The 16,737-nt window shown below is 31.8% G+C and overlaps 1 pseudogene; it reads right to left on the reverse strand.

Moving 5' to 3' along the window:
• Window positions 1-5,043: 5,043 nt before the first annotated feature.
• On the reverse strand, window positions 5,044-7,804 carry LOC120130118 (annotated as a pseudogene).
• Window positions 7,805-16,737: the final 8,933 nt, after the last annotated feature.

Consider the following 16,737-nt stretch of genomic DNA (forward strand, 5'->3'; position numbering starts at 1 on the left):
GGCATGAAAAGAGTTGTAACAGAGTTTGTTGCGAAATGTTTAACATGTCAGCAAGTGAAAGCTGAATATGAAGTGCCATTCGGGTACAGCCAATATATATTCCTGAGTGGAAGTGGGAAAGAGTCATAATGGATTATGTTTCGGGGCTACCATTGTCACCAAGTAAAAAGGACTCGATATGGGTAATAGTGGAAAAATTGACCAAGACAACTCATTTTATCCCAGTTCGAGTAGATTACTTGATGAATAAGTTTGTGGAGTTGTATATAAAAGAAATAGTGAGATTGAATGGAGTACCGACATCGATAGTGTCCGATAGAGACCCAAGGTTTACTTCAAGATTCTGGAAGTCTTTACATGAGTTATTGGGTACTCGATTGAACTTCAGTACAACTTTTCATCCACAAACATATGGGTAATCAGAACGAATCATTCAGATATTGGAAGATATATTGAGGGCTTGTGTGATTGAATTTAAGGGATCATGGGATAAGTATTTGTCGTTAGCAGAATTTGCGTATAATAATAGTTATCAATCAAGTATTAAGATGTCCCCGTATAAGCTCTATATGGGAGAAAATGTAGAACACCATTAAATTGGTTTGAACTGAAAGATCGAGACTTGGTCGGACCAGATTTGATGAAAGATATGGAGGATAAAGTGAAAATTATCTAGAGCAATCTAAAGATAGCCTTAAATTATCTAGAAGTCCTATGCAGATTTGAAAATGAAAGAAATATAATATTAAGTGGAAGACAAAGTATTTTTTAAAGTGTCACCTTGGAAGAAGGTATTACGTTTTGGGAGAAATAGAAAGCTGAGTATGAGATTTATTGGATCATATGAAATATTGAAAAAGGTTGGACACGTGGCTTATCAGTTAGATTTGCCTCTTGATATGGACAAGATCCACAATGTTTTTCACGTGTCCATGCTTAAAAGGTACAGATCAGATCCATCTCATATTATCACACCTGAGGAAATAGAGATCCGACTAGATTTATCTTATGAGGAGGAACCAGTGGGGATCTTAGCTAGGGAAACAAAGGAATTACATAACAAGAGGATTTTGTTGGTTAAAGTGCTTTAGCAGAATCATAAGGTTGAAGAGGCTACCTGGGAAAGAGATGAGGATATGAAAGAGTAGTTTCCACATCTCTTTGCTATAGGTACTTTTTTAAATTCGAGGATGAATTTTATTAAGGGGGAGAATTTTAATGCCGCAAATATTGAATTAAGGACTTTATTGAAAGGATTTAAAAATATGATGATTTATTTGATTAGATGATGAAAGATGAGAATGATTAGGATTAATGGTTTAGACTAAATTGTGACAATGGATTATTAATAGGCATTTTGGTCCTTTAAATGAAAGAGAATTCAAAATGTATTTTTTAAATTGGTATTAAAGAAAAGGGGAAAAGGGAATTAGGTTACACAAAAGCTTTCTTTATTTTCTTCCTCTTTCCCCCGTAGCAAAGTTCCTCTATAGCTCAAATGTAAGTTTTTAATTTACTAGTTTATGAAGCCTTGTATATTATGGAAGCTTAAGGAAGGTTTAGATGAGATTAAAACAAAGAGATAAGGGAAATAAATGAGATTTTAGAAAATGAGTTTTATAATGATATGTTAGTATATTGGTATTTATTGATGATTATTAGTAGTTTTGACTTGTCAAAGAGGTAAATGAAAGATTAGAAGTATTGGATGAGTGTAAAAACAAGTTAAATATTTTGATGTGATTCTTAGAATCAAATGTTATTGAGGGATACTAAATGTTTTAATTATCTAAATAAAGGAAAGTTAGTATGGTTAAGTAGATAATAGTTACATAGTATTGTTAGGGGTAAATGACAGGAAAATTGGCCAAATTTGGGTATGTAACGGGTTGAAAACTGGAAAATCTGGGCATAGGTATCGGTGTTGATAGAACAGTGCCAATACTATAAGCTAAAATGAGATGAATTAATTAAGTAGTATTGATATGGATTCAATCAGCATCGATACCGAAGGGAAGGTATCGATACCATTTTGAAACAAAATGCAAAAATGGTATCGATACCATAGAAGGGTATCGGTGCCATAATATGGTAGTATTGATATCATTGTAAGGGTATCGATACCAGGTATCATCGAATCTAAAATTGGTATCAATATCGGAAGGGGGTATCGGTACCATAGTATAGTAGTATCGATACCATGGTAGGAGTATTAATACTGAAGAACCAGAAATTTTAAGATAGGCTAATATTGTTGTAGAAAGGTTAATAATAAGTACTTTTGATTAATGTTTAAGTTATAATTGTTAGGAAATACACTAATAATTGCTATTATACATGTATTTAATGAATATGGATAGATCGAAATCAAGCTCCCGAGTCGAGTAAGGCAAAAGGCAAGGGCCAAGTTCCGGAGTAATCATCTTTCCATTTTGGATATCTAACCAAGGCGATCCAGGTGAGTGCATTTAATTATGTACGTACATGCTACAATAGTCATAGTTGGAGAAATTATTAATGTACGTATGGTGATTACCAAATGGCACTTCGTGTGCAAAAGTTAAGAAATTCATACTAAGTGTATGAATTTCTGTATTGCGCACTGTTTGTGCAAATCATAAAGATATTCATACTAATTGTATGAATTTCCATATGGTAAATGTGTGAATAAAAAAACTACATAATAAGGAAATGCATCTTTATATTGGCAAAGGGTATGCAAACCACATAGATTATAGAAATTGTTGAGAAATGACGGCATTAGCACTCCAGATGTAAACCATAGAGTTTTATTGAATTAAAAGAATCTATTGAAATGTGAATTGTAATTAAATAAATTGAGTTTAGAATTTTACTTATGATTAAGTATGCCTCACTAAGTAATACTTAACGTGTGTTTATTTCATGCATAAGCAGAATATCAGCTGAGTTAGAAGATCAATAGACATCCAAGCCAGAATCGCCTCGTCAGTAACAGTACGACTTACATGTCTACTTTTGATATATTTTAGTTGGCATGTAATAGGTTTAGAGAAAGAAATGTTTTGAAAATCTTTTGAATTAAACTTCTGTAAACGGTGAAACGTTGAACCTCTCGTTTTGTTGTTTATTTTATTAAATGTATGTTTTATTTTAAGTAAATTAAAATGTTTTATAAACGAAACAAAATAGTATTGGTTTTCAAATAAGGAACTATTTTAAAAAAATGATTTGACATCTGTTGCTCGTATACGGTAAGGTATACGGGAGATGGGTGTTACAAAAATAGAAGAGAAAATTTTATAAAGCTAGAGAGAAGAAGAAGAGTAAATTCTCAGTTCTTAAGTGATATGTCCCTAGGCTTACCATGAGATGATATTTATAGTTTTCAAAATCCTAAAAACAAGGTAAAGATAATCCTAAAATAAAGAAATAAATCATAATTAAAATATTTAAAACTATTTAAACTAAAATACATAAAACAAAAATATGATAAAATATAATATTTAAAATAATATCCTAAAACATGAGTTTAATTCAAATCCGAATTACAGAAACGTGCGACTGATTTATTCGTTCTTCTAGAAGCGCTGACTAGACCTTCTAAAAGGTGATGACGTCATCACCACTAATTTCCAGAATCTACAGAAAATGAATCAAAACGAACAAATAAGTCAAAAAAAAAAAAACCAATGATTAAGGAACAATTTAAAAACAAAATATTAACAAAATAAAACACTTATCAATAGTCTTTTCCGACATCTTCTGATAAAGAGACTGAAGTTGGTACAATGCTGGGTAAGGAGGATGGTGGCGACGAGGCTAATGCAGCCAACCAAAATGATGAAGAAAAAGAAAATGATGAAAACAACAATGATAAGATTTTTGGTTCTGTGAAAGGTTTAAAATCTGTAAATGATACTTCCTGTTTGCAGAAGGCACTGTTACTTGTTTTCGAAAGAATGATTGATGCAGATCGAAGTTCAGATTTGAGGAGGAAACTGTTAAGTCTTTCACGATGGTTTTAAGGTTGCTTGTCCTTCCCAGTCAAGTTGGCTGCCCTTTTGGTAAAGGTGGCAGTGTAATTAAGCGAATGACTGCCGAGAGTGGAGCGCAGATTCGAATTCTTCCTAGAGACAAACTGCCTGTGTGTGCTTCAGCTTCAGATGAATTAGTTCAGGTACCTTAGGTTCTATTCTATATTACCTTTATTAATAACAAATGTTCCACACAGAAAAATATGATTTCTAAATTCAACTTTAAGCGAGAAATTTACAGTAGTAGAAAAAACCTGAAGAAAACAAAACTGGGTTATTTTCATTACATAAGATCTATGAAAAACCATTGATGTTTGTAAGAAAAAAAATATTATTTTTCAAAACAAAAAAGTCAGGAAAACAGAGGGGAGAACGAGTTTGCTGGTTTGCACTTCGTATCCGACGTTTCTAAGCGACAGCCTTCCCGAAAATAACAGCAAAAAGAAAAAAAAAATTGTGTCACAGTTTGCTGACTGAGTAAATGGTTTAATTTCTTGTTCTGTTTTGTGAACAATCGTTTGAGATTTAAACTTTGTCATAGTGCTGTTTCCACTATAACAGTTTATCATATGATTAAATATGAAAATTAGGTATTATCGATAACGTGTTATGGACTTTATGCTCTATGGTTTTGCTGCAGAATACAGGTGAGTTTGATGCAGTTAGGAAAGCGCTTCAATCTGTTTCTCAACAGCTAATGGAAAATCTACCTCCGGATCATTTTTTTTCAATGAAATTTATATAACTTTTGGTTCAATATTTTCATTAATTTTTGTTTAAGATGAAAAACAGTGTAGATGAATTATCATATAAGCAAAGACACTTGAACTTTCAAAAAGACGTTAGCACGAGAGTGCACCTTCATTCTATGTGGTATAAATAGGTTCCATGATGAGAATTAAAGATGTGTTTTGAAACTGCAATTTTCCCCTTTGAAGTGTTTGGTAAACTTTTGTGTTGAGCATTGCCATTCAAAAAGGTAGCACGCTATGAGCAGATTTGCATCTGGAATACACCATTAAAATTACATTTCCTGCAAGTTGTTTCTTATTGACCAATGTTAGATATTTCATTAACCTAAGTTATAATAACTCCTTGGGCGTCTGAAATGGCTTGTAAGCACTCAGGCTATTTATTAGTCCTTGAATGGATCCAGCTGCAGCCATGAGTGATACGATCAGGCAAACCCAGCTTACTATCTTCAACCACACCCACCTGAATGAGTACTTTGGTATCTTCGATTGTGCAATGTGCATCTCGATCGGAAAGTAGACTGTCAACGGCCAAAACGACCCTGCTCCGATAAGACCCAAGAAATCATTGAAGAAAGGGAATGTCATTGCCAACATGGCCGTCACAACAACGTATGCCGTCCTCCATACCAATCTGAAGAAGTTGAGATAGTAAACGCCGCACCACGGAACGTTGATGGCGTGTTCGCTTGTGATGAACTTGTTATCGGGGTAACGTTTGGTGCACAGTTTTTCGACGAAGCCGAACAACGGTTGGGCAAAAACCTGGTATGCACCGATGAGATGGACGGCAATGCAGAAGTTGGCGAAGTCGATCAACCAAAAGGGTTCGTAGAAACCAAACCCCGTAAGGAAATTCCCTGGTGCATCATTTCCGAAGGTCGCGTATCCGATAATGCCGCAAAGTACGTAGAATAAGGTGGTCGTCATGACACCGACTCCGCTCGCTCTCCTCATCGACTTGTTTTCCGGTGGACTGGATTTGAGTGTGTCCTGAGATCTTTAAAATGGAAAACTCAGCTATATTGGATGTCACTATCCGTTACTAATAGTTTGATGATTCACAACGAGCAGAAAAGGAAAGATTACTACAATCTTTTGGACAAGAAATACAATGGAATCAGTGGTCCTAATGCTCCACGTTATTTAAGGTCCTTATGAACTCATAAATTAACTTTTTCTTTAATCGATTTCAGATTTTGGGTCGGAATTTCTACAGTGCAGTACCACTTAGAATCGATGGACAATAAAATAGACAAAGTCCAAGACAACTCGCTATCATATTCTAAACATCAAATTAATTAAATAACTCTATTGTTTTGATATTTTATATTTTTATTCTATCAATTCTATTAACATTAATACAAAATACATCAAATATGTCAAAAGTATTATAATAATATTAAATTCTATTACACTCAATAAAAAAGTGTTTTAAAGTAAATAGAAAATATAATTTATACAAAATATAGTCCCTTCACATGACATGCTACGTCTTTTAGCAGACATGAGAAATAATATTATGTAATCTATACCAATGTGCCTAACAATCGATGATATGTTTTAGAAGGGTAATTTATTCAAGCTGCCATCAATTATTTTTCCAATTACCGTCATTTCATGCAGACATTTAATCCGTACACATTTCAACATCCATGCACACTTATATATGTAGACACACCCATGATATAATGCTACATACATACAAGCACAATAGGATTATATATATATATGAACGAAAGTAAACGTTTTTCAAAAAATTAAAATATATTAAATATATTTTATAATTTAAAATCAAAATCTATTTTTTCTTTCTAAAATCTTATAATTTCATCTCTCTTTATATTTTTATAGATTTATCTTTTAATATAAAATTTTTATATACGTAGATAAATACTTGCCTGAATCTCAACGAGGACGGTGGAGAAAGCATAGGCAAAGGCAATGTCCCCAATAGCTTGGAATGTCCTCCAAACCTTCTCAGAGGCGGACACGTCAACCCCTACAGTGACTCCCGTTAAACTTGTCGCTTTCACGTGTCCCGTCCCACCTTGATGTTGATTTAACATAAGCCACAAATGAAATGAAATGAATTAATGAATGATGAAATGAATTAATGAATGATGGATGAATTCGAATAACCTGCAACTTTGGCAATGGAGAGTCCAAGGCCAATGGATGAATAAGCGAAGGACATGATGGAAGCAAGGATGGAGAGCCATGAAAGCTCATGGAAGTCTTGGATTTGGCTGAGTATGATTTGGATGCATCCGAATATGATCATGAATGGGTTGTTTGATGTCTGGCACTTTGCCTCATGCCCATGCTTGTGGAAGCAAGTTGACTTTTTTACCGCCCTGTGTACCCAAAATCCAACATATTATTAGTCCATTGTTCAAACTTCCAAACTTTAACTTCTTAAAACTTACATCATACTAATTGATGCAGTGATTGTATAGCCAATGGTTACTCCAAGAAAATTTGCATACTGAGCCAATCCACAAAGCTGAACTTTTCTCCCCCCGATAAAAAAACCCAGACATTTTTTATTTGAAATACCATAAAAATGTAGACTTTAAACAGTTGATACCTTGATATTACCTAAATAAGCTCTAACAACATCCATGTAGGTGTAGTTTTTTTCCCATGAACCGGGTCGGGAGCCCTATAGCAATCAGCTAGAAGGGTGGAGGTGAAATAGGTGATGAAGGAGAATATCATGAGAACAGCTGGTCCAGCCACCCAACCCAACTGAGCAATCGCCCAGGCAAGAGATAACACCCCCGACCCAATCACAGCCGTGATAATATGAGCACTTGCAGTCACCCATGTCCCTTCAAAAAAATCAATCAGAATAACCCAAGCTCACATCCATGAACAATAATACAAGTAAATGTAAAAAAAAAAAAAGCAGGATGAAGAAGATGATGGTATACCAGTTCTCTTTTTTCGACCATCATCATCTAAGTTCTTTTTTGCATCACCATTTTCATAGTCTGCATTGTTTTGCTCAATGAACATGCTGCTTCTCTGCATATCTCTGAAGCTGAATTTTTTTTTTTTGACTACACGCGTTTGTTTAAGAGATGATAAGCATATATAGGCTTGGTTGGGGACTGGGAACCGGCATAATTGGCAAGATTGTTTTTTGGGCACAATCGATGGCCTTGGTTTATCTTGTCCCCACAGCTTTAGGTATTTGGGAAATTTTGTATTACATGGTAACCATCCATTGTGACAAGAAGAAGAACAACAAAACTGTATCTTTTGCGGTGCTGGCCGTTCTGGGTACTGCCAACTTCCCCCTAGAAAGAGAGTAACACACGAAATTAGGAAAAATTTTGATCCACCCTCCACATGTGATGGATGGAGGGTATCAGATGCAAGCAAAGTTCCTTTTCTTAATATGCTTTTTTTTTCTGGGCAATATGAATTTTATTAATAAAACAAACCTAATTAAGAGTCTCGTTAAAAATTTCTCTAAACTTAGATAGAGAAAAAGAGTACTCTTAACAAGGTATGCAGTACAAGACCACAGACGTTAACAAAACAATGACATAAATATAGCAAGTTTTACAATTCGTTTTTTAAACATCCAGGCATTCTGTATGATTTTAGAATTGAATCGAAGTGTTCCCTGAGATTAAGAGAAGACGACAACTAATGTAATATTATTATGGTTGTACAAGAATCGGTTGGTGGAACTGAAAGATGTCTTCTATTCATGTATGTTGGATCCCATATCTTTATATATATATATGCTTTACTCGTTTGAATTTGGTAACCTTTTAGCACAGTCTCAAGTTAACGTTTTTAAACGTCATATTTGACATTAAATGCTAATTTAAATTTAATATTGAATACATTAAATTTTAGGTTTGTATGTTTCTTGATATAACATTTATATTTTGAGAGTTTCATTAAAATATTTTGAAATTTAAATTATATGTTATAGTTTAAGACTGATTAAATCATTGTATAATATATAAATTATGAATAAGAAACGACGATAATATTGAGTGTTGAGGACGTCGATTAAGGTTTGAAAATCTGGTTAAATTTCGGACAAGAAGTTGTGAGGCATCGTTAATTATTGGTGAGATGTTTAATATTAATTAATCTGAAACAATCAAAATGAAAGGAACAAGCAAAATAAAAAGATTCAGAGAAAGAGCGGCTGTTATTATTGACTTGGATTCTAACCGACTCAATTTTGCTGATTTCAAACAAGGTTGAAAACCTAAAATACAAATCTATTATTATTAAAATTAATTATGAATATTTAGATAAAGCTACTAGCTTGAATTCTTTGGGTCCGGATAGTAGGGATTCTCATTGAAAAGAATAATTAGTATATTGAACTAAAATATTTCATCAGTCGTATTAAATATCTCTCCCTTACTTTATAAAATTATCTCAATTAAAAAAGTTATTTTATAAAAATTAATAAACAACAATATTTATATTATTTTTGAAAAAAATTACAATATTCGACGAGTATCGATGAGCATCACTAACAATGAACACCATTAATTTAATTTATAAAAAATTAAAATTCTAAATGGCTCAACGTATAATTATAAGTTAGTAAAAAATTTGAATATAAATTATTTAAAATAAAGAGTAAACTATACCAGTGACCATCATACTATTGCCCCTTTTTATTTTGACCACCATTTTTAAAATTTTATTAATCAGATCACTCAACTATTTAAATGCACTCAATTAAGTCACTTGTCGTTAATATTTAATGAAGAAGTTGATGTGACAGTTAAAATATTTGGTATAATTACACATTTGGTCATTTTTATTTATATATTCTATTAATTTATTCCTAATTTTAATAAATTAAAATAAACCTAACTCTCAAATCAATGATGTCATGTGTGCCAAATCATTTAAAATTGACTGTACTCGATAAGAAAAGATCTAATACACAAACATGATTTTATTCATCATTTACCAAAATTATATACTCAAACACGGTAAAAACAGAAAAGAAAACTTAATAGGTTACAAGGAAAAAAACATAAAACTGACTGTATTTGATAAGAAATTAGAGTGATCAATTGAAAAAGATGAATTGGGTTGCAAAGATTTCGAGATTTGGAATAGAAAAAAAGTTTTCTTTTTGTGGAAATGATTGAGAATAAAACAAGAAAGCCAAGGAAAAGAAAGTGAACAAAATTAAATTAAGATACTATATGAATTTAGGAAAATAAAGGGGCTTATATTTTAAGCAAAAAAAATTGATGGATTTCCCTTTATAATATATTTAATAGGATTATTTAAAAAAATGAAATTTAATAGTGTTGAACTAATGTTTTGATATAATAATAATTTGTAAAATTGATTTTGGATTTAATTGAATTTGTTAAAAATTATCAAAAATAATTCAAAATCCAAATCAACATAAAAAATATATTTTAAATATTTTCCAACTTAATCAAACCTTTAGATTTGAGGGTTAAATTTATTTTAATTTATTTAAATTAGGATCAAATTGATAGATTATAGAAGTAACAATGACTAAATGTGTAATTATACCAAATATTTTAACTGTCACATCAACTTCTCCGTTAAATATTAACGATAAATGGCTTAATTTGAATGAATCTAAATAGTTGAGTGATCTGATTGATAAAATTTCAAAAATTATGATCAAAATGAAAATGGGCAATAATTAGGTGGTCACTGATATAGTTTATTATATATTTTAAATAATTTATCATTAAATTTTAATTAATTTATAATTATATGTCGAGTCTTTTAGAGATAATTTATTTCAAAACTTATACCCAGAGTCCTTTAAATGAAAAGGGGCAATAGTTAGGTGCACATCGTCAGTGGTTCTCATCAGTACTCGTCGAGCGTGATAGACTCATCATTTTTTTTACCGTTATATGTTTATTTTTTACACATATCAAATATATCAATCAACTTTTAGAGATAATTTTATAATTTCTCATGATTAAATATATTTCTTAAAATTATGTGCATTATTAATATAAGACAAACTATGAGACAGAGGGTGTAACTAACAACTAATTGATCTAGTATGATAACACATTAAATTCTTTAAAAATAAATCAAGGGTTTGAATTATAGCTTTTGTGAATAAAATGAATTGGGTTTAAAGTATTATCTTTGTCTTTATAATACTTGATTTAAAATAATTGACTAATAAATCAGATATCGATAACTAAAAAAATCATAGTAAAATACTAAGGGTAGCCGATAGCCGCGTCTTGGTTACTGCGAACGGCAAATAAAATAGTTGGCCTTAGGAAACAATATCTCTCAAGCGTAACTCTTCCTTTGTCTTCTACCCACCTCCCTCCCTAACTTTGCTGTTTTTACATGTGACCAACAATTTTTTTTGGGGGGTCATCAGCTATTAAAAGTGTTTTATAATTATTTATTGGGTTAATTATATTATTAATTATTTATATTTATGTTTTGTTAATTCTTCTCACTGATTTTAAAAAATATATATTTAATTAAGATGGGTTATCACAAGTTAAATGTCATTAAATATTTTAGTATAATCACATATTTGATCATTTTTATTTATATATTCTCTCAATTTAGTCATATTCTTAATAAATTAAAATAAATTTAATCATTCAATCGAATAATAATATATTTATTTACCACCCATTAGATGACACGCGTCACTTCCTGGTTGAAAGAAAACAAAGCAAATCATATCGGGGCCAAAGGGATTGGAACCTAGGTCACTTGGGAAACCAAGCATTGGTCTTGGCACAAATGACACACGATATCATTCGATTTGAGGATTAAAGTTATTTCAATAAATTAAAAGTATGATTAAATTGAGAGAATATGTAAATAACATGGATCAAATGTGTGATTTTACCAATATACTATATCACCTAATCTATTAACTAGCTAACCCGTGGTGACTACATCTTAACTAAATATAAACGAAAGTGGCGTATCTTAATTAAATAAAAATGAAAGTGAATATATACATTTTTTGAAATTGGCGAGAAAAATTAGACAAAATACAAATATAATTTTACGAGGTTAAATAAAAAGTCATATCTAAAACCAATAAAAGTTTTTTTTATGAAATTTTATTTTATTGTTCTAATTACGATTTAGATTTATTATCTTTACTTTTTTTTATATATACAAACTCATACACCTTTATTATCTTTATTCTAATTGGGTTCGATATGTTTTGAATAAATAATATTATTAGTTGTTGTTAAAGAAATGACCATCCAGCTCAGTTGGTAGAGCACAAGGTTCTTAACCTTGAGGTCGTGGGATCGTGTCCCACGGAGGGCATTTCATAATTCGGAGGTCTCTTACGGAAGCTGCTCTCAACCTGGTGTTGGGGGTAGCCTACTATCTTACCTCCCCTTACCCCATATATATGGGAAAAAGGGACAGCCATTATTAGTTGTTGTTAAAGTGATTATGATTTTTTCTAAAACGTACGGAAACATTCAATTGTCTATCTTTAATTGTATTTCTATGATTGCAATAAAAATAATACCACTATTTTAACATCAGCAAATAAATTATAATAAAAAATGTTAATAGTTTTATAATTAAGTCACATTGATATTCTTGTAATTTAAAATTTGAGTTGTATTCTCATTATAATTGAAGTTCAATTATTGAGACGAAATGAAAGGTGTGAAGGTTGACTCACAGACTTGATCTTGCTTTGACTACTACTAATTTCCCAACTTCAACTAAAACTCAAGTTCACACAGATGGGTGCCAATTGTACGCGTCGCATATGCATAATGTTATCCATCCCCAAGGCCAAGGTGGTAAAACAAACGGCAGATAGCAGATGGTGATGTGGAAATTACACTAACCCCTCTTTCTTTCTAACCCTAAGCTTATCAAAACCAATTCAAATGTTTTTTCTTTAAAAATATTCTAATTCTAATTTTACTTGGAGAAAATGGGAGGAATTTTAGGAAAAAGAGAGAGAATATTATTAATAAGTCTAAAATTAATCACCTAAAACAATATGAGAGAATAAAGATGAATAATTTATCTAATCGACCCTGTTTACTCCAATTCACGTATCTTTTAATCCGTTAAAGTAAAATAACAATAACATAATTAACAATTTTGTATAGAAGCCTGAATGCTATTTGTCGGAACGGTCCTTAAGCTTTTTAGGGTTATGGAGGGGATCGATCCAACTTAATCTTGGAAAAGGTTGGGATTTAAAATAAAAAACAAATAAATAATTTTGGAGTCGCCATTGACCTTTGGGTTAGGTAGGTCGAATACCTAAAAATGCATTTTAAAATAATTTAAGAAAAATAATTTTAAAAGATAAAAATTGATTTGCGTTTAACCAGAAATTCATTTTGAAAAGGGTTCAGGAATCGATTACGTGTGGGGAGGGATTAACACCCCCACAACTTCCAAAATCGGTACCTAAGCGATTATACATCATCTAAATATAGAAATTGGAAAATTCGAATATACATTTAAATTATGATCCTTTTTTAGAAAAAAAATATAAATGTTGTTATTTTGCACAAACAATTCTCGAAATACCTTCCTTGTCAGTAAATGGGGCATTTCCATGGATTCCCCATACAAAATAATATTGCCCAACTTTTTTGATAAAATACATATATTAAATATATATAAAAATTCATTCGGTTAAAAAATGTATTATTTTATTCGAACAATTCTTCGAAACACACTCCTTGTCAATTAAGGCGCGTTTCTATAAATTCCTCGAGTAAAATAATATTTGAAAATATTATAAATAGCCAAAAATTAACAAATATATGAATAATGGATCAAAATAATAAAGATGGCGATTTTATGGATTAAACTATATAACCAACAAGAAATCAAGGCAACCATTGCAAATATTTTACAAACTAGGCACTACAATAATAAATAAACCAACTTCAACCATTCTGGACTACAACGGAAATTATTAAAGTAAGGCACTCAAATTAAAATAATCATAAAGATAAAATAATAAGCATAAAGGGACTAAAATAATAAAACTAGAAAGTTAATGTGTCAAAAACAAATTAAATAAGTAACACAACACATACAATAAAAATAACATATTACAAACACTGAAAATGTAATAAACCCATATATTTAGGATTGAAATACAAATATCCAAAATTACAAGCTGGAAATTGAAATAATAAAAAATACATAGCTTACAGTGACCAAAATGAACATGCGTAAATAAAAAAGGCTGAAATCATAAACTTAGGAAAAGTTTTAATCCAGGACTAAAATGTAAAATCCTGAAACATGAAACCCCCTCTCGTAGTTTACCCCATGCATAAAAACTTGAAGCCCTAATCCTTAAAACTACGTCATTTTAGGGCCCTATAAATACTCTATTATAGGGTTTTGGCTCGCCTAACTCCCCCATTTTTCTTATTATACGATCGATCCCTCCCATTTTTTCTCGTTTTCCATTTTCTTTTTTTCCCATTTTTTATGAAAACCAACAGGTGGCCACAAACAATCGTAGCCACCACCGTACAGAGCCCCGATTGGAGGCCAATCTCCATCGAAAACACCCTAAATATAAACTCTTAACCCTTTTAACCCCTAAATCGAGATCCTTGCCCCCTTAAACTCCCCCAAACCATAACCCTCCAAGAAATTACCTTAGACTGCTCGGCTAACCCACTCGTCACCGATGAGAGCCTTTAAACCCGAGGTAAGTTTTTTTTCTTGTTTTTTCATTTTTTCTGAAAAACCCCAATCTGCTCCTCTATTTTTTCGGGTTTTTGTTCTCTCTTTTTAGAACCCAACCATTTTTTCTTCAAACCAAATCATTCTCCTTTTTCTTTTTCTTCCTCAAAACCCGAATCTTTTTTTCTTCCTCAAAACCATTTAAAGATCTGGATTTTTTGGGATTTTTGGATTTTAAAAATTAGATTTGGTTGATTTTTCTTTCTGATTTGGTTATCACTGTTTGCTGAGATGATGACGATGGAGTAACTTGAAAAGTGGATGAAATCGGAGGGAGCGAGTGATTGAAACGGTGGCTGCGGTGTAGCTCTTCCCCTACTGGCGGCAACAGTTGCTGGGCACACTAGGGTTTCAAACCCTAGTTGTTATGTTGAGCTAGGGTCATTTGTAATTGGGTTGGTTTGAGCGTGGATCATTTCGGGCCCGATTGGGCTTCAGTTTTGGTCTGTAAAAAAGAAAAAAATAATAATAATTATTAATAATTAATAATAATAATAAATATTAATAATAACCAATACAAAAATGAGTATCTACAGTTTCCCCTCTTTGCCAATGCTTGTGTTAATAAGAATATGGAAAAGATAAAAAGACTACACGTTTTTGTCTGGTTCCGCTGTCTCATGTGAGATTGACAAATAACCCGAAGGATTTAATCATCATGCTCAAAAGAGTTAATGATGTCTTGAAGGACTTATTAATTTTGGAAATAATTTACTGGGTAAGAAACTTTGGAAATCGCTTTTTTTTCAAAAATTTCATTTTCAGAAAATATTTAAATGAGAAACTTTGGAAATTGTTTTCTCTTATTTTCAAAACAACTTAATGGTCAGGTAACATGCCCCACTTCAAAATAATGCTTCTTTTGTGGCTTAGCCCCTGTTCTTCAGGTTATGTCGCTCTAAACATGATTCCTTGTATTTGAGTTTTGAATTCTACCTTCCACTTGTTAGGATTTTGACATCATGAATCTTCTCTTTTCACATGATGATTTGTAAAAACCATGTGTTTTTGTGTGAAATACGAATGCAATTAAATGTATCAATGTAATGCATTTTCTTTTATGCAAATGATGTTATCATGAATGCATAAATGGTGATTCAATTTTCATAGTCTATCATTGCCACTCCAAGTTGCGAGACTCAATCTCAATGTCTTCTTGGTTTGAACCTTGTTATTTCAACATGATCTGTGTTTTGGGTCATGCCCTAAGGTAGGTATTTTCGTGGCTCCTCCCTATTTGGGTGCCAAAATTCATCATTGATTGGTCTTATTCTTGCATTTTATTAATGCGTTGGGGTATGTGTCCCTTTAAAACAAGGCGATCATCTGCTTCTCGATGGGTTACAAGTTCTATCCTTCATCCCTTCTGATCTCTCAGACTACTTGCTTTTGAGATTGTAGAATACTTCATTATTCTGGCATCGCTTATTCTTTTTTCTCCAATAGAGGCAGAATGAGCCTCACCTGCTTCAAGGGCCTTTTGCATTTGAAACTGTCCTATTTGAAAATGTTTTTCTCCTAGATTTTATTTTAGAAATAAAAGAATGAAAGAATTTTGTAAAGTATTACTTCTTAATTCAGGCTCACAACTGAAGCAAATAATAAACATGAATTCACATAATATCAAAAGAATCAACAACTCTTTTAATATTTTCAAAGTTATAATTCTTTGACAAGTGTCAAAATTGATGGCTTTTGAGTTTACTATATAACCAATTGCTTTAGTGGAATAGCTCAGCGTTATTGTATAATAATTTATTAACCTTTGAGTATTCAGATTATAATTTATTAAGCTCATTAATTCCCAAACAACTGACCTATACTAAATTCATCCACTCCACCATTCCATTTTTTAAGATTAGGATCATCAATGAACTTCCTCAACATAAATTGATGTAAGGCTAACCAGGCTTCTTCAATGATGGAGAAGTTGGCAACCTTGTTGTTTCCCGATCTAGGAGAGACACCAAATGCTACACCTTGGATTGAATGTAATATGCACAAAAAGAAGAAGAATTGATTAAGTAATATGATAATTAAGAAATGAAAAGTAAATAGAAATGGAAAGATTTGAAATGGATAGAATAGTTATCAAAGATGGGCTGCGGAAGTGTTGAATAAATCTCCTTCAAGTGATGTTGACTTCGGCCTCCAATGGTGGTGATGAAGTATGCCTTGTTGATGAATGAAGGATGATTTAATGGTGATGAAATGGTAATGGAAGGATG

This window comes from Hibiscus syriacus, unplaced genomic scaffold, assembly GCF_006381635.1.
Source record: "Hibiscus syriacus cultivar Baekdansim isolate YM2019G1 unplaced genomic scaffold, ASM638163v2 tig00110514_pilon, whole genome shotgun sequence".
NCBI classification, from domain to species: Eukaryota; Viridiplantae; Streptophyta; class Magnoliopsida; order Malvales; family Malvaceae; genus Hibiscus; species Hibiscus syriacus.